This window comes from Pseudophryne corroboree, chromosome 9 (genome assembly GCF_028390025.1).
Source record: "Pseudophryne corroboree isolate aPseCor3 chromosome 9, aPseCor3.hap2, whole genome shotgun sequence".
Taxonomy (NCBI): Eukaryota; Metazoa; Chordata; class Amphibia; order Anura; family Myobatrachidae; genus Pseudophryne; species Pseudophryne corroboree.
The window spans coordinates 40,067,379-40,086,913 of record NC_086452.1 but is presented as its reverse complement, the minus strand read 5'-3'; the positions used below and the strand labels follow the sequence as shown (position 1 = coordinate 40,086,913).

Below are 19,535 nucleotides of genomic sequence, written 5' to 3'. Positions count from 1 at the left end.
CAAACGTCTAAACTTCAGGGACTGAAGCTAGTTCTTTTTTGGAAGAAAATTGACAGGGCCGAAATCTGAACCTTAATGGACCCCAATTTCAGGCCCATAGACACTCCTGTTTGCAGGAAATGTAGGAATCGACCCAGTTGAATTTCCTCCGTCGGGCCTTACTGGCCTCGCACTACGCAACATATTTTCGCCAATTGCGGTGATAATGTTTTTGCGGTTACATCCTTCCTGGCTTTAGATCAGGATATGGATGACTTCATCCGGAATGCCTTTTTTCCTTCAGGATCCGGTGTTCAACCGGCATGCCGTCAAACGCAGCCGCGGTAAGTCTTGGAACAGACAGGGTCCTTGCTGGAGCAGGTCCCTTCTTAGAGGTAGAGGCCACGGATCCTCCGTGAGCATCTCTTGAAGTTCCGGTTACCAAGTCCTTCTTGGCCAATCCGGAGCCACGAATATAGTGCTTTCTCCTCTCCATCTTATCAATCTCAGTACCTTGGGTATGAGAGGCAGAGGAGGGAACACATACACTGACTGGTACACCCATGGTGTTACCAGAGCGTCTACAACTATTGCCTGAGGGTCTCTTGACCTGGCGCAATACCTGTCGAGTTTTTTAATCATGTGGACGACTTCTGGGTGAAGTCCCCACTCTCCCGGGTGGAGGTCGTGCTGAGGAAGTCTGCTTCCCAGTTGTCCACTCCCGGAATGAATACTGTTGACAGTGCTATCACATGATTTTCCGCCCAGCGAAGAATCCCTGCAGCTTCTGCCATTGCCCTCCTGCTTCTTGTGCCACCCTGTCTGTTTACGTGGGTGACTGCCATGATGTTGCCCGACTGGATCAACACCGGCTGACCTTGAAGCAGAGGTCTTGCTAAGCTTAGAGCATTGTAAATGGCCCTTAGCTTCAGGATATTTATGTGAAGCAGTGCCGTAACTAGGCATTTTAGTGCTGTGTGCAAGAACTGACATTGGCGCCCCCCCCCGTACAAGATAGGCGCAGTGTGCGCCGTAGTCGCGCGAAAAATATATAGGGGCGTGGCTTCACGGGAAGGGGCGTGGCAACAAAATAATAGCAATTCATACTACGGTGCACAGTAGTCTCCATTATTCAAATTACGCTGCACAGTAGCGCCACTACACCAGGTAGAGCCCCTTTTACACATTACAGCAGACAGCATCCCCCTTTTTACACATTGCGGCAGCCAGTCCCCCTTTTTACACATTGCGGCAGCCAGGACCCCTTTTTACACATTACGGCAGCCAGTCCCCCTTTTTACACATTGCGGCAGCCAGGACCACTTTTTACACATTGCGGCAGACGGGACCCCTTTTTACGCATTGCGGCAGATGGGACCCCTTTTTACGCATTGCGGCAGACGGGACCCCTTTTTACACATTGCGGCAGCCGGGTCCCCTTTATACACATTGCAGCAGATGGGACCCCTTTTTACACATTGCAGGAGAGAGAGAGAGAGAGATTGAGAGAGACATACTTACCTTCTCCCCGCTGACAGGCTCCTCGTGCATCTCCCTCTCTGTGCAGTGTGAAGTAGGGATGGACATCGATGATCGATGTTTCTTTCTGAACCATCTATGTTTTCCTTTCGATGTTAGTGTTTTTAGCATTAAATGGTGGCCTCCCGATGTTTTTCACCATCGAATGATAGTCATTCGATGGTGTTCCGATGGTGTCTTGTTTTTTCTATTTCCTAATAACTATGCCTCCCCTTGCTGCTCCTAAGTTCATTCAGAGGCTGTCTGACACTCTCTCTGCTTCACATGAGCCTGCTCAGCCAGTCCTCTCACTCCCTCCCCTCTCTAGGCTGCTGCTAGGCAACAGGGAACACTGCTAGCTGTGATTGGCTCTCACTGACTCAGAGAGCCAATCAGAGCACAGACCTCACCCTGCAGCAGCAGCAAAAGCCACAGACACACGGAGCTCAGGAGGATTCAAGTCAGTTGAGAAGGGGGAGCAGGGAGCCGCAGCAGCGCTATTTGATTGGTAGTAAGCGCTGCTGCAGCATCCCCCTCTCCTTCTGTATTGGCTGCCCGGCGCTGCTGGGATGCATCCACAGCAGCGCCAGGCAGCCAATACAGAAGGAGAGGGGGATGCTGCTGCGGCGCTTACTACCAATCAAATAGCGCTGCTGCGGCTCCCTGCTCCCCCTCCCTCCTCCTCCGCTGCCCGGCGCTCCTGTCTTCTCTCCTCCAGCGCGGCGCACGGCGCAGTTCAGAGGCGGCATGTAATGAGTCAATTTGACTCATAACATGCCGCTGGCCGTGCGCCCCCAGGGCAACTGCGCTGTGTGCCAAGCCCCCTTGGCACACACGTAGTTACGGCCCTGATGTGAAGTGATGTATCCAGGCTTGACCCTAAGCCCTGGATATTCCTTCCCTGTGTGACTGCTCCCCAGCCTCGCAGGCTGGCATCCGTGGTCACCAGGACCCAGTCCTGAATGCCGAATCTGCGGCCCTCTAGAAGATGAGCACTCTGCAACCACCACAGGATGGATACCCTTGTCCTTGGTGACAGGGTTATCCGCTGATGCATCTGAAAATGCGACCCGGACCATTTGTCCATTAGGTTCCACTGGAAAGTTCTTGCGTGGAATCTAACGAATGGGATTGCTTCGTAGGAAGCCACCATTTTTACCCAGAACCCTTGTGCATTGATGCACTGAGACTTGGTTCGGTTTTAGGAGGTTCCTGACTAGCTCGGATAACTCCCTGGCTTTCTCTTCCGGGAGAAACACCTTTTTTCTGGACTGTGTCCAGGATCATCCCTAGGAAACAGAAGACAAGTCGTCGGAACCAGCTGCGATTTTGGAATATTGAGAATCCAATCGTGCTGCCGCAACACTACCTGAGATAGTGCTACACCGACTTCCAACTGTTCCCTGGATCTTACCCTTATCAGGGAATCGTCCAAGTAAGGGATAACTAAAATTCCCTTCCTTCGAAGGGATATCCTTTCGGCCATTACCTTGGTAAAGACCCGGGGTGCCGTGGACCATCCCTACGGCAGCGTCTGAACTGATAGTGACAGTTCTGTACCATAACCTGAGGTACCCTTGGTGAGAAGGGTAAATTTTGACATGAAGGTAAGCATCCTTGATGTCCCGAGACATCATGTAGTCCCCTTCTTCCAGGTTCGCAATCACTGCTCTGAGTGACTCAATCTTGAATTTGAACCTCTGTATGTAAGTGTTCAAAGATTTTAGATATAGAATCGGTCTCACCGAGCCGTCTGGCTTCGGTACCACAATAGTGTGGAATAGTACCCCGTTCCCTGTTGCAGGAGGGGTACCTTGATTATCACCTGCTGGGAATACAGCTTGTGAATGGCTTCCAAAACTGCCTCCCTGTCAGAGGGAGACGTCGGTAAAGCCGACTTTTGGAAACGGTGAGGGGGAGACGTCTCGAATTCCAATATGTACCCCTGAGATATTACCTGAAGGATCCAGGGGTCTACTTGCGAGTGAGCCCACTGCGCACTGAAATTCATTGAGAACGGGCCCCCATCGTGCCTGAGCTTGTAAAGCCCTAGCGTCATACTGAGGGCTTGGCAGAGGCGGGAAAGGGTTTCTGTTCCTGGGAACTGGCTAATCTCTTCAGCCTTTTACCTCTCCCTCTGTCACGAGCAGAAAAGAGGAACCTTTTGTCCGCTTGCCAACAAAGGACTGCGCCTGATAATACGGCGTCTTATTTTGAGAGGCGACCTGGGGTACAACGTGGATTTCCCAGTTGTTGCCGTGGCCACCAGGTCTAAAAGACCGACCCCAAATGTCCCCTTTCAAGGCAATACTTCCAAATGTCGTTTGGAATCCGCATCACCTGACCATTTTACTGGTAGAATTGGACAACGCACTTATACTTGATGCCAGTCGGCAAATATTCCGCTGTGCATCATGCATATATAGAAATGCATCTTTTAAATGCTCTATAGGCAATAATATACTATCCTTATCTAGGATATCAATATTTCCAGTCAGGGAATCCGACCATGCCAACCCAGCACTGCACCTCCAGGCTGAGGCGATTGCTGGTCGCAGTATAACACCAGTATGTGTGTAAATACATTTTTGGATACCCTCCTGCTTTCTATCAGCAGGATCCTTAAGGGCGGCCATCTCATGAGAGGGTAGAGCCCTTGTTCTTACAAGCGTGTGAGCGCCTTATCCCCCCTAGGGGGTGTTTCCCAACGCACCCTAACCTCTGGTGGGAAAGGGTATACTTTTTAAGAAATTATCAATTGTTATCGGGGGGGAAACCCACGCATCATCACACACCTCATTTTATTTCTCAGATTCAGGAAAACTACAGGTAGTTTTTTCCTCACCGAACATAATACCCCTTTTTGGTGGTACTCGTATTATCAGAAATGTATAAAACATTTTCCATTGTTTCAATCATGTAACGTGTGGCCCCTACTGGAAATCACGGTTGTCTCTTCACCGTCGACACAGGAGTCAGTATCCGTGTCGGCGTCTGTATCTGCCATCTGAGGTAACGGGCGCTTTAGAGCCCCTGACGGCCTATGAGACGTCTGGACAGGCACAAGCTGAGTAGCCGGCTGTCTCATGTCAACCACTGTTTTTTTATATAGAGCTGACACTGTCACGTAATTTTCAACAGTACATCCACTCAGGTGTCGACCCCCTAGGGGGTGACATCACTGTTACAGACACTCTGCTCCGTCTCCACATCATTTTTCTCCTCATACATGTCGACACAAACGTACCGACACACAGCACACACACAGGGAATGCTCTGATAGAGGACTGGACCCCACTAGCCCTTTGGGGAGACAGAGGGAGAGTATGCCAGCACACACCAGAGCGCTATATATATATATATATATATATACACACAGGGATAACCTTATATAAGTGTTTTTCCCCTTATAGCTGCTGTATGTTTTAATACTGCGCCTAATTAGTGCCCCCCTCTCTTTTTTTTAACCCTTTCTGTAGTGTAGTGACTGCAGGGAAGAGCCAGGGAGCTTCCCTCCAACTGAGCTGTGAGGGAAAATGGCGCCAGTGTGCCGAGGAGATAGGCTCCGCCCCCTTTTTGGCGGCCTTATCTCCCCTTTTTCTGTATATTCTGGCAGGGGTTAAATGCATCCATATAGCCCAGGAGCTATATGTGATGCATTTTTTGCCATGTAAGGTATTTTTATCATGTTTTATTGCGTCTCAGGGCACCCCCCCCAGCGCCCTGCACCCTCAGTGACCGGAGTATGAAGTGTGCTGAGAGCAATGGCGCACAGCTGCAGTGCTGTGCGCTACCTTATTGAAGACAGGAACGTCTTCTGCCGCCGATTTTTCCGGACCTCTTCGCTCTTCTGGCTCTGTAAGGGGGCCGGCGGCGCAGCTCCGGGACCCATCCAGGCTGGGCCTGTGATCGTCCCTCTGGAGCTAATGTCCAGTAGCCAAGAAGCCCAATCCACTTAGGTGAGTTCGCTTCTTCTCCCCTTAGTCCCTCGATGCAGTGAGCCTGTTGCCAGCAGGTCTCACTGAAAATAACAAACCTAAACTAAAACTTTCACTAAGAAGCTCAGGAGAGCCCCTAGTGTGCACCCTTCTCGTCGGGCACAGAAATCTAACTGAGGCTTGGAGGAGGGTCATGGGGGGAGGAGCCAGTGCACACCAGTTAGTCCTAAAGCTTTCTTTAGATGTGCCCAGTCTCCTGCGGAGCCGCTGTTCCCCATGGTCCTTACGGAGTCCCCAGCATCCACTTAGGACGTTAGAGAAAAAGAAATGAATTATCTGAATAATTCTCTCAATACATTCATTAGGTATAAATAATTAATGTAGACTCCAAGACGTATCCCAAAATATAGTCAGCTACTTCTAACAGTTGTGATGCTTTATTTACTCAAGGCCTGCAGCAGCTCACCTAGGATCAAAGTGCACCGAACATGTGTTTTTATTCCCAAACGTTATTAAGGTGAGAGTAAAGCAGTCAGATTGGCCCACAGGTGAACAGGGGAAATCCCCAGGACTAATGACTTCTAGAACTGATCCTTTCTTTTTCTTTACAATGGCATGTATTTGGTCTTTACTAGACCTAATGCAGTTCCCTCCTCACCACAGCGTCGTAGGTTTTGTTAATATGGAGTCTATAGCGCATGCGCAAGTCTCTGGAAATATGGCGCCCACCATGGTCGAGACTAGTTTCCTACTGCACATGCGCAGCGGGCATTTTTGGAATTATTTTTTCTGCGGCTGCTGCGGCATGGGTGAAGAGTGTGCGGAGTGGGCCCTTTCCTGGACCAAGGGGCCCGTGTGCACCGCACACATTGCACCCATGGTAGAAACGCCAATGGTGGGTTCGTAGATATATTTTTAGTTATGAAAGGTCCTAGTCCACAAACTTAATAGTATCCATGCTGTCTGTAGGCTATGTTATCTCTAATCATTGGCCAAACCTCTGTGGTGGCTGGCCAACCACTTATGCTTTGTCCCCTACCACCACATTCCCCTGGTGGGTCCTTCACCCAGTCCAACACTAAGAGTAAGCACCAACAGATCTATTAGTACATGGATTTTAGATTAATTATCGTGAAAGCTATACAGGTCATTTATTTTACTCCTACAGACACATTTCTCAAAAATTTTCACACCCTTTTCACATTATTTTGGTATCACTTGGATGTACACTAATGGGCATTTGGAGGTTAATTCTCAAAATTCTCCTCCAAGCCCTTAATTTTACATTTTTTTTTAGTAACCAGAACACATTTCCCATACTTGTAATGCCATATGTGATCTTCCTGAATTTACTAAAAATAAATATAAAAAAATACATGAAGGAGCCCTGTGATAATAATGTTATCTTCAGATAGCGTTATCCAGGCTTCTCTCTGGTTCCCCGACTCCTGCACAGTCTTCTCGGTCTGCTGGTACTGTGTTAAAAACTAAAAATAAATATTTAGAAAAAGAAAGTAAGGCCAGGTACACACTTGCACAATATCGCCACTATATGTCGTTTCCGGGCACATCGTAACAACATATCGTGCAGATAGTACAGTGTGTACGGTCATTTGTGTGCTCCCGTAGGTCTTATACGGCCAATCAGAAGATATCGTGTACAACGTTGTGCAGTTAAATGATGGACAGAATGAGATATTGTTCCGTCTTTCACAGAATAGCACAGTGTTTACGGCCAATTTTGCTTGGACTGGGACAAAGGAAATGTGTCCCAACCATCACACCAACAGGCCGTCGTTCTGATGTGTAGCAGGCCCAATACTTACCTGCACCCAGGGTGATCAGTGATCCGGTGATGGCAGACAGTCATCTGATCGCTGTGCTTCTGCTGTGACACCCATTGCAGTAAAATGATGCTGTGAAGCCGGCATCTCACTTTACAGCACCGGGGGTCACAGTGGATTACAGAATCAGATGACTGGCTGCCCTTGCAGAGGGGTGGTTTTCAGTATACCGCCGGCCGGGATCCCGGCGACCAGCATACCGGCGCCGGGATCCCGACCGCCGGCATGCCGACACATATTCTTCCTCTTGGGGGTCCACGACCCCCCTGGAGGGAGAATAAATAGCGTGGCGTGCCGCCGTGCCCACTGCTCGGTGAGTGCAGCGAGCCCGCAAGGGGCTCATTAGGGCTCGCCCAGCTGTCGGTATGCTGGCGGTCGGGATCCAGGTGCCGGCCACTCATACTACACCCCTTGTGGAGTTGCATGCTTCTGTGCATGCAATGTATGCAGAAACTCGCCATTTGAGTCCGTGAACAGAGATCCGCGTGACTCAGAAGCAGCCCTTACATATTTAGCTGCATTAGATTTTATGAATGGAATTCACTCTTTCATCCTCTTACCACAATTAAGGGTCTAATTACTGCGATGAACATCAAATTAGGGGGGGGGGTAATTCTGAGTTGATCGCAGCAGCAAATTTGTTAGCTGTTGGGCAAAACCATGTGCACTGCAGGGGAGGCAGATATAACATGTGCAGAGAGAGTTAGATTTGGGTGGGTTAATTTGTTTCTGTGCAGGGTAAATACTGGCTGCTTTATTTTTACACTGCAATTTAGATTTCAGTTTGAACACACCCCACCCAAATCTAACTCTCTCTGCACATGTTACATCTGCCCCACCTGCAGTGCACATGGTTTTGCCCACTAGCTACAAATTTGCTGCTGCAATCAACTCTGAATTAGGCCCTAGGTATACTGCATGTGTTATTCCCACACTGTGGATCTGAATCACAAATGTATGCAATGCTGGATGCAGTGCAGCTATTTTTTTGCCCCAGCACATGCGCCAAAGCCACATTGCGCATACGCAGTGAATGATTAGCGATTTTGGACGCACAGAGGATTTATTCGCAAAGTGAGCGAGAGGTAAACAGCGTTTGGGGGAGGCAACCGGGGTGGCAAGAAGAACGCAGGAGTGTTGGGCATTGCCTAGTCAGCCACCGTGATTTTGTTTGCAGCTGGAGAGGCCCCAGCATCTTAGGAGAGCCGCTCTGTCTGAGACGCCGGCAGTGGCGTCTCTGTGCACAAGACGGTGGCATTAGCATATTTTCTCAGTTCCATTGGGAACGAAATCGCAGATGTGCGTGCAACTGCGTGCACGCTCGCCAGCCCTCCAAACATATGCAGTTGGCCACCACTGGTCCAATCCTGTGATTGTGTTTTTGTCTGCATCTGCTGGGATGTAATACCATATTACATCTTTACAGTAATTCATGCAACTGAAAGAATTTTAAACAATTTGTTATGGCGAATCTATATACAGTGCCAGTAAAAAAAAAAAAAAAAAAAAAAGACTAAGCCATCTTTATGGGCGTCACATGACGGTTATTTTTAGTATGCCAAAAATATTTCCAAATCTTAAGTGAGCACTTAAAGGGACAAGGACATATACTGTAACTGTACTATCTCGATAAAAGCCACTTATGCTACATTGTTGTTGCTTGGGATGCCAAGTTTAAACTGATCCTTTTACAGTCTTCCGATACCTACGCATTTTTTTTATTTTTAAATATTGAATTTTGATTGAAGTTTTATAACACAGAAATCATAATATGAGGGGGATTCAAAAAGCAGATAGGGGAAAATAGGGGCATGGGGGTGAGTTTCATATAGAAAAACAGGTACAAAGCGTAGCTTTGAGATTCAAGTACAGTTACATTAACTATGCAACATGTCATCCGGAGATTCCACTAAGTACACTGTTATCAAGTGAGTTACTGAATAGTGACAAGGAGTCAGAAGGCCTATGTGGGGAAAACTTCCCCAGCTCTGTTTCAAGGCCCTGTAGTTGTTCCATTGAAACCATAGAAGATGAGGGCAATTGGCAGAGGAGTAATACGGTGCTGCAGCTGTTTCAAACTCACAATGCGAATGGACCACAGTTTCTATGGCATCCACTCAGAGGCGGAACTACCGGCAGTGCAAGCAGTGCGTTGCACTGGGGCCCGCCTCTGTCCAGGGGCCCAAGCATGTAATGAGTCAAACTGACTCATTACATGCCGCTGTGCGCTGCAGGCAACCGCTGCCCGCAGCGCACAGCCGCCCGGAGAGGAGAGGAGCAGCGGCACGGACGGGGGAAGGAGGAGGAGGGAGGTAAAGGAGGGAGCCGCAGCAGCGCTTTGTTACTGGTGGAGGCGCTGCTGCTGCTGCCCCTCTGCTTCCCTATAGGCTGTCTTCCGAGAACAGCCTATAGGGAAGCAGAGGGGCAGCAGCAGCAGCGCCTCCACCAGTAACAAAGCGCTGCTGCGGCTCCCTTCTTCACCTCCGTCCTCCACCTCCTCTACTGCCCGGGAATCGTCTGATGCTGCTGCACCGAGGAGCCTGAGCCGCGGAGAGAGGGTAAGTATAATTCTTCTTTCTTTCTTTTCCTCTTTTTCTTTCTTTCTTTCCCTTTCTTTTTTCTTGGGCCTGCCTGCCGCTATGTGTAAAAATGGGGGACTGCCTGCCGCTATGTGTAAAAAGGGGAATCAGCCTGCCGCAATGTGTAAAAAGGGGGGACTGCCTGACGTAATGTGTAAAAAGGCGGAATCAGCCTGCCGCTATGTGTAAAAAGGGGAATCAGCCTGCCGCAATGTGTAAAAAGGGGAATCAGCCTGCCGCAATGTGTAAAAAGGGGGGACTGCCTGACGTAATGTGTAAAAAGGGGGGACTGCCTGACGTAATGTGTAAAAAGGGGGAATCAGCCTGCCGCAATGTGTAAAAAGGAGGGACTGTCTGACGTAATGTGTAAAAAGGGGGAATCAGCCTGCCGCTATGTGTAAAAAGGGGGAATCAGCCTGCCGCTATGTGTAAAAAGGGGTAATCTGCCTGCCGCTATGTGTAAAAAGGGGTAATCTGCCTGCCGCTATGTGTAAAAAGGGGTAATCTGCCTGCCGCAATGTGTAAAAATGGGGAATCTGCCTGCCGTAATGTGTAAAAATGGGGACGCTGTCTGCCGTAATGTGTAACAAGGGCACGCTGTCTGCCGTAATGTGTAAAAAGTGTACGCTGTCTGCCGCTATGTGTAACAAGGGCACGCGGTCTGCCGTTATGTGTAAAAAGGGCACGCGGTCTGCCGTTATGTGTAAAAAGGGCACGCTGTCTGCCGTTATGTGTAAAAAGGGTACGCTGTCTGCCGTTATGTGTAAAAAGGGCACGCTGTCTGCCGTTATGTGTAAAAAGGGCACGCTGTCTGCCGTTATGTGTAAAAAGGGCACGCTGTCTGCCGTTATGTGTAAAAAGGGCACGCTGTCTGCCGTTATGTGTAAAAAGGGCACGCTGTCTGCCGTTATGTGTAAAAAGGGCACGCTGTCTGCCGTTATGTGTAAAAAGGGCACGCTGTCTGCCGTTATGTGTAAAAAGGGCACGCTGTCTGCCGTTATGTGTAAAAAGGGCACGCTGTCTGCCGTTATGTGTAAAAAGGGCACGCTGTCTGCCGTTATGTGTAAAAAGGGCACACTGTCTGCCGTTATGTGTAAAAAGGGCACGCTGTCTGCTGTAATGTGTAAAAAGAGGAATCTGTCCACTGTAAGGTGTAAAAGGGTCTCTACCTGGTGTAGTGGTGCTACTGTGCGGCGTAATTTGAATAATGGAGACTACTGTGTACCGTTTTATGAATTGGTATTATTTTGTGGCCACACCCCTTCCCCACGAAGCCACGCCACTATGTATTTTTGCGCGCGCCTACGGCGCGCACTGCCCCTATTTTGCATGCAGGGGTGGGGCTCCGATGCAGTTTCTTGCACACAGTGCTAAAATGTCTAGTTACGGCACTGTTGCTAGGTATCCATTTCTCTGGCCCTGAGCAGGTCCCCCTCACCAGATCCTCTCCAGGGGTGAGGGGGTGGACTTGGATGGGATGTGTGTGGGGGGGATGTGGGGGGGCCCAAAGCATTTTGTCGCACCTGGGCCCACCGCTCGCTAGTTCCGCCACTGCATCCACTGATGGGATAGTAGATGTGCGCCAATGGCGCACTTTTAATATTTTAGCTGTAATGAGTATATGGCTCATTATATACCTGTCGTTACTGGAAATATCCCCGTAACATAAATGAAGCAAAGCAAGTTTTGGGTGGGGATTCACGCGGAATCCTAAAACTCTAGAGATGAGAGAAAAAACGGAAGACCAAAGGTTTGCCAATAATGAACAGGACCAAAAAATATGGTACAATGGGGGATAATTCCAAGTTGATCGCAGCAGTATTTTTTATAACAATTGGGCAAAACCATGTGCACTGCAGGGGAGGCAGATATAACATGTGCAGAAAGAGTTAGATTTGGGTGGGTTATTTTATTTCTGTGCAGGGTAAATACTGGCTGCTTTATTTTTACACTGCAAATTAGATTGCAGATTGAACACACCCCACCCAAATCTAACTCTCTCTGCACGTTATATCTGCCCCCCCCCCCCCCCCCCTGCAGTGCACATGGTTTTGCCCAATTGCTAACAAAAATCCTGCTGCGATCAACTTGGAATTACCCCCAATGTTCCCATGCTACCACAGTTACACCAGCAAGTATTGGGCACATCTGATTTCATTGCATGTAGACGGACCGGGGTGAAATACAGTCGATGCACAAGCTTATAAAGTGCCTCAATATGAGATAAGCATTTCGAAAGATGAAAGCAAGTCCGAAAGACCGCGTTCCACTGCCCGTCCGTAATTGTATATGCAAGATCCAACTCCCACTTAACCTGAAATGGATATTTCTGGGGGTCTGAGGACTGATAAGAAGATTATACCATTTAGTTATAACCCCTCTACTATCTTTCCTAATTAAAAATTCACGGATATACTTTGGGGTAGGGCTAATTTTATGTGGAGACGGGGTAGACTGTGACCACCAATGTCTCAGTTGTAGAAATTTGTAAAAGTCCCTATGTGATATGGAAAACCAGGATTGTATTTTGGCAAAAGGGAAGAGAAGGCAGTCTTCTGAAATATCATTAAGTGAAACTATTCCTCGATTAACCCATGAGTCAAGCTTCATGTCCGGAATAAGTGTCGCCATCCCCACTAATGTCAGATCAGAAGATGGTAGTGGGATATTACCTAGCTTGGCTGAAGGTTCTAACCATACTTTTCTCATGGCCTGCACAATGGAAGATTTATTAATATAGGGTTTGCCCGTGTTCGCAGGTAGCCATAAAACATTAATGGGAGATGGTGTACCAATCTCCTCTCCAGACAGACCCACAGTTTGGGATCATTTCCGTTAAACCATGCACTAGTGTGGGCGAGTATACTAGCGGCTTGATATAAGTGCAAATCTGGATAAGATAAACCTCGTTCAGACTTAGGAAGCAACATCATCTTTTTTAGCTAATCTCGGTTTTAAAGACAGAATTAAACTTTGCTAGTAAATGACTAGGAACGGGGATGAGTATAGATCGAAACAAGTATAATATCTTAGGCAGTAACATAATTTTAATCCCTGCAATGCGTCCCATCCACGACATGTGATACAACATCCAATCGGAGGAAATTTGTGAGAACTTTCTTAAGAGAGGAGAGTAATTAGCTAAAATGAGGTCTGACATTTTTGGGGTGATCTGGACACCCAAATATTTTAGGCTTATTTTCTGCCAGTCAAACGAGTAGAGCGCCTTCAAAGTATCCAGTAAAGTTGGAGTAAAATTTAGAGGAAGGGCTTCTGTTTTAGTTTTATTCAATCTGTAGTAAGATATTTTGGAAAACACATCCAGAACCACATGGAGGTGCTGCAAAGATGAAAGAGGGTCTACCAGTATAAGAAAAACATAATCTGCAAATAGACAAACCTTATAAACAACTCCATATAATTCCGGACCCTTAACAGAATCACACATTCTAATCTTTTCTGCTAGAGGTCCTATCGCAAGGGCAAAAACAAGGGGAGATAGGGGGCATCCTTGGTGAGTACCATTGGTGATTTCAAACTTCTGTGACAACAGCCCATTCACAAGCACTCGCGCTGAAGAACTGGAGTACAATGCTAAAATAGAGGTCAGTGACCTACCTGTAAATCCGAATTTACATAAAACCATCTGAAGATATCCCCAGTGGATCCAGTCAAATGCCTTCTCTGCGTCCAATGAAAGTAAAAGAAGCGGATCATCTGATTCAGAGAAGGCATCTAACACATTAATGATCCTCCTAGTATTGTCCGGGGATTGTCTACCCGGAACAAAACCTACTTGATCGTGATGTAGTAGAGATGGGAGTAATGGACTAATTCTGTTGGCGATAAGTTTGGCGTATATTTTAATATCTGTGTTAAGGAGGGCGATCGGACGATAACTATACATATGTATTGGATTTTTCCAAGGTTTAGGGAAGGCTATAATCTGAGCTTCCAGCATTTCTGCCGGGAACTTGCCACTGTCAGAAGCGTGATTAAACACAGATGCCAAAGTGGGGATCAGGGAGTCTCTAAAGCTTTTAAAAAAAATTGTTGGTATATCCGTCTGGGCCCCGGGCTTTGTCTAGGGGCAATGAGTCAATAACTTGCCCTATTTCTTCACGAGACCATGGCCTCTCTAAAGTCAGGATGGCTTCAGAATTTAGTGAGGGCAGTTTGAGTTCTTTTAAAAAAGCGTTGATATCGTTAGGCGTAGGCTGGGGAGTCGACGGGTCTTCCTTTAAATTATAAAGGGCAGAATAAAATGTAGCAAAAGCATCCGCTATATCAGCCGGATCAGTGACTTTGATAGATTTTAGGTTAGAAATTACTTTCACCCGCTCTCTGGCTTGTTTCCCCCGTCTTTTAACATACAATTTTGTTTTAATTTAAATAGATTTTTATGGACTTTTGTAAGAGACTATTTGTTTAGTTCCTCCCGAGTAGTAAGGAGGTTACGGTAGATGTGTTTATTAGATGGGGAGGATTTCAAATGGTTTTCCAAGTCTGCTAGTCTCATTTCTAGTTCTGTCTGATGTACACGAGAGGCCCTACTAATACGAGCTGCCGCCTGTATTGAGGTTCCCCTAATAATTGCTTTAAGGGCGCACCAGTTGGTGAAATACGATGTGTCAACCGGGTCATTCGTTTCTAGAAATAGAGAAAGTGAATGCAAGATGGATTGTTTTGCTTCCAAATCCTCCAAGAGGTAATAGCCAAAGCGCCAGGGTCTAGGGGGAGTTCTAACCGTGGATAATTCCCAACGCAAGAAAAGAGCAGAATGATCCAACCACGTTACTGGCAGGATAGAAGCCCTTTTCACCTGTTGTAATGTCCACTTATCTGACATAGCCATATCTATAATTGAGTAAGATCTGTGGACGTGAAAAAAATAAGTATAATCCCTACTGCCTGGGTTCCTAGCCCTCCAAACATCACAGAGTTAATTTAGATAAAGTAAATGCTTGGGAGTGATCATGTGCCTGGAGGGAACGAACGGAGCACTGGGCAGATGATTTATCCATCGTGGGATCCAGGACCATATTAAAATCACCCAAAATCAGTACTGATCCTAATCTGTGTTTCTGTAGCATACCACAAAACTTTCTCAGAAAGTGGGTCTGTCTGGAGTTGGGGGCGTAAGAATAACCAGTTTGTCCTCCAGTTTACCTACCTAAATTATACATCTGCCCTCTTGGTCCGAGACCTGTTTATCAACTGTAAAGTTACAAGAAATAGAAATTAACACGGCAACTCCCGTTTTGTTTTTTTACAGGGCCATTGGCCGTATAACAACGTGGGAACTTATGATTAGTAAATGAGAGGGGTGAATAACTAATAAAGTGGGTTTCTTGGATGGCAACCACATGAGCTTTATTTTTAGCTAAATGATTCAGGACCATTATACGCTTGTTGGGAGAGTTCAGGCCTTTAACATTTAGAGAGAAAATATTAACCATAAAGTGATGTAGATAAGGGGTCGCTAAATTAATTAAATCTCGACATTGAATATTTGGATAAAGTCATAGCTATATGCACCGAGATCAGTACCCAACATATACAAGGAGGGGCAGCTGTGGGGAAAAGCAGGGGAGAAAAAAGAAACAAAGAAAAGAACAAAAGGCATCCCAAGGGTGCCAACTGAGGTTGCCGGAGGAAGCAACACAAGGGGGTCATGGTAGGGCATGACGCCCTCCCTCGCTCCCTAAAACATTAACGCTATAAAAGAGGGAAACTGTTTTTATATATCCAGAACACGGTAACACCAATATTAATCAATTATTAGTCAAATGTTGCAAACGGCATGGGAAACAGTAATAACCGACAAATGCTTCCTCTAGGATGGGCAATTACAACCAAAACCCATCCCTGTTGAGACTCCCCTAATACCGAAGAAGGTGGAAACGGGCTTATCCGTACATAGACAAAGCATTGTGGGGACATAATAACCATAACACATTTCAAGAAAAAGAAAATAAAAAAACACAAGAACATAGCATGAATACTGCAATGATCGCAACGGGTCAACATTAAGAAGCCAGGGCCATACACTAAAATCAAACATCAACAATATAGAGCGAGAATGGCTTCAGGCGACCCCAAGAGAGCCGGTGCGAACATGTCCATCTCTAAAGGCGGTTACTTAAACACATCTAATATATAGCAATAATTCTAAGTATTATTACAGAACAAGGTCAGTTTGAAATAGGAACAAAAGCAACCTACCGTAATCAATCCCATACGACCTGAAGTTAGCTTAGACGGGTTCCAGTTGAACCTTCGGCAACTGTCCAGTCATGATCAATGTTCAGAGATCCCAGCGCTGTACTTGAGATATCCACTAAGTCACATTTGGCTAGAAGCTACAGTCCCTCATCCAGGGTCGAAACAGCAATCGTGAAGCCATTGCATCTAATAAGGAGCTTGGTTGGAAAGCCCTATTTGTACGGTATCTCAGCTTTTCGAAGAGATCTAGTAACTGGGAAGAAGGATCGTCGCAAAGCTAGAGTCGCCGGTGACAGGTCGCCAAACAACTGGAGGCCTCCAAGAATAGGAGATGAAGTGTCCGAAGGCAGCGCAGCCCTGAGAATTGTTCTTTTATGTGGAAATAGTGTAATCGCATCAGTGTGTCTTTAAGAACATCTTTTGGAGCGTTCCTGGCCTTCAAGAGCCGGTGGATCCGATCTAGCAGGAAGTCATTGATGGAGATGGTAGGCAAGAGGTACATAAACAGATCCATCATGAATTGTTTCAGATCCGAGTTGGATACGGTTTCCGGAATACCTCGAATTTTATTATTTTTTATTTCGACGTGATCTGTCTTCCAGGTCACAAGCTTCCTTCTCAGGTCCTCAAGCTCCGTCTGTAAGTCCTCACAGCGCGTGATCAGTTCGTTATGAGATTTAACAAGTTCCTCCAAATTTTTTTTAACATGATCAGTGCGCTGGCCCAAAGCATCAACGTTGACACGTCTGTAAAGCCGCTGTGAAGTTGGCGGCAGTGTTGGTTTTAAAGGAGGCTAACAGTTGTTTAAAGGCACCAAGCGTGAGAGGTGCATCATCACCCACGTTGTAATTTGTATTCGTAACCGAAATGGTTCGGTCTGAGGATAAACCTGTCTGCTTGGGTTCAGCCATTCCAGAGGTTTTGAGATTGTGGACCGGGGGTGAGTGTTTGAAGAAATTCACTGTTGGGACTAAGGGCGGATCTTTCTGACGTTTAGGTGGCAGGACCTTAAGATCTGATAAATATCCAAAAATGTAGCTGAGAATACTTAGAAAAATTGATAAACTGAGAAAAAAGAAGGTAACAGAAAGCACCGGGCCAGGTTTTCGTGATAATGGGACACATCACATCCTATAGGAGCGAGGGAGGGATGACAAACCAGCTCATGGAGGTGAACTTTCACAGAACGCTACTTTCAACACTTCAGGTTTTGCTGGCTTTCTGTATCAGGAGGGAGAGTAGGAAGAATACTGTGAAGATTGAAGACTATGCCTGCACTAGTCCTGCTTCTGTATCATCAATCACTCCTCCATCATCAAAAAATAAATACAGCAGAGTGAAATGTAACATCAATTCCAGGGAGCCTTATATAGCTCCTCACTGTTCCCCAATTAAATCTGCAGCCCAGGGAGCACACTGTCGGTCCCCTGTTATTCCCTGTCAATACCACCCCCCCCCCCCACCTGCAGCACAACCACAGCCTTTTGCAGAAGAAGTGGCGCTGGAGGTAGGATTAGGGCTGTGGACAGTGAGTCCTTAGCCCCCCAGAGACTCAGGGAAAGGATAAGCTCTCGTCTCCTGCTGCAGCCAGCGGCTCAGGGACCAGGGGAGCTGGAGGACGGGGGCCACGCCGGAAGGGACACAGGGTGCGCCTGGAGTCTTCTGCTCCGGCGGCCACAGCTCACTGATAGCCCGGTCGGGGCACAGCCAGCCGGACCTCCTTGGGCGGTGACTAAAGCTGTGTGGGGTCTCGGCGGCGGGGGTGAAGGAGCACACACCTTGATGCTCCATGCGCACGGCTGCCGGAGCTCAGCATGCGGGAGGGCTGTGAAGTTGAGGTCCCGGTTTCATGCTGGGGTAGGGCCGCAACCTGCAAAACCAGACAAGCTGGTTCCCGTCTCCGCAGCACCGTCCCAGTGCCTCAGGAGACACCTGGTGGGGCTGTTGGAGCTAGTTAGCAGTGTTTGGACGGGAGAAAGGGCACTTATTTAGGCCGTATGGAGGGTTAATAAGGGAGCTGTATGCAGACAAGTCCACTCAGCTGCACGTCCAAGCCACGCCCCCCGATACCTACACATTTAAAAAAAGAACATGCAATGGTCTCTCTTTCTGCGGTACTGCATTCAATAGTTAGCACAAGAAAACTCGGTTCAACAGATAAAAACCGCGGCACACAAGCAGGTTAACTTACAGTACTATGCAGCACTTTCTATAGCCACCAAGTCTTCATGCGTTTCAGGCACTGGCTTTAAAAGGGGCAATCATTTTAAATACAAAACATGCCCGCTTGCAAGGTTTGTATTTAATCTTGTTGTCCCTTTATAACCAGTTGCCAAAATCGCTGCGGCTTTTAAATGTTGTCTCAACATCTTTTTAAGCACTGAAGAGCTTCTAGGTTTCAGCACTTGTGTGTGACTATGCTCTTTAAGAATATATTTTACATGTGATGCGGTTTTCAAGTATTAATCAGTCACACTATATATTGATTTTCGTGGAAAAGCCACATATCTTTCTAAGGGAAGTATGATGAAAGGGTAATAGGACATTACATTATTACATTATGGAATCACACAGAGATGCATTATATAGTTCATCTCAAAAGAACACTATTTGACCCAAAAGGCTCAGTTATCCACCTCCTAATAGCATGGGCAAAGTAATTACTCTTTTACAGTATAGGGGTATATTCAATAAGAGTCGGATCTATTCCGACATGCATTTGTCGGAATGGATCCGACAACCCCTATTCAATAGAGTGGCCAAATCCGGCTGTCGGATTTGAGCCTAATCCGACTGTTGGATTTGGCCGGTGTCCGTGCGGCTGTCAGCAGCTCCCCTTGTGTGAGAACACATGGAGCTGCACATCACGGCCACCCAGTGCCGCGTTGCAGGGAGGGAGGTGCCTGGCCGGGGGACAACCGTCAAGGTACCTCTCATCCCTGCTCTCCGTAGCTGCCGCACCGCTCCCCGTCTCCTCATCTCAAACCAACTTTTTTTTAAGTTGGATTGAGATTGTCGAAAAGGGGGCCAAAACCTGTCGGATTTGGCCCTGCTTCCAATAGAAGTACGTGGATCAGCGGAATAGCCACCGATCCACGTACTTCTATTGGAAGCGGGGCCAAATCCGACAGGTTTTGGCCCCCTTTTCGACAATCTCAATCCAACTTAAAAAAAAGTCGGTTTCAGATGAGGAGACGGGGAGCGGTGTGGCGGGCTACGGGAAGCAGGGATGAGAGGTACCTTGACGGCCATCCCCAGGCCAGGCACCTCTCTCCCTGCAGTGCGTGCAGTGCTTTCCGACAGGCCTGGAGTTCCTGACTTGTCGGAAAAAAACTGCACTTTTTGAATAGGTCAAAATCCCTTCCGACCGAAATCAGTCGGAAGCTGCCGTCTTTCCGACAAGACGGCAGCTATTGTATACACTCCATAGCCTCTTTCGTTGAGACTTAAGT

At 47.3% G+C, this 19,535-nt stretch overlaps 1 protein-coding gene across 4 annotated transcripts in view; it reads right to left on the bottom strand.

Annotated features, from left to right (window-relative positions):
- KANK4 (KN motif and ankyrin repeat domains 4) overlaps positions 1-19,535 on the bottom strand; it is a 290,111-nt gene that overhangs the window by 229,174 nt on the left and 41,402 nt on the right. The window contains exon 1 of one of the 4 annotated variants that reach the window (XM_063939220.1): positions 1,501-1,798. The exons of the other annotated variants lie outside the window; for them this stretch is intronic. The gene's annotated coding sequence lies outside the window, so the exon portion shown is untranslated. Of the gene's footprint in view, positions 1-1,500; positions 1,799-19,535 lie in introns of those variants that run through there. 4 annotated transcript variants of the gene reach the window in all.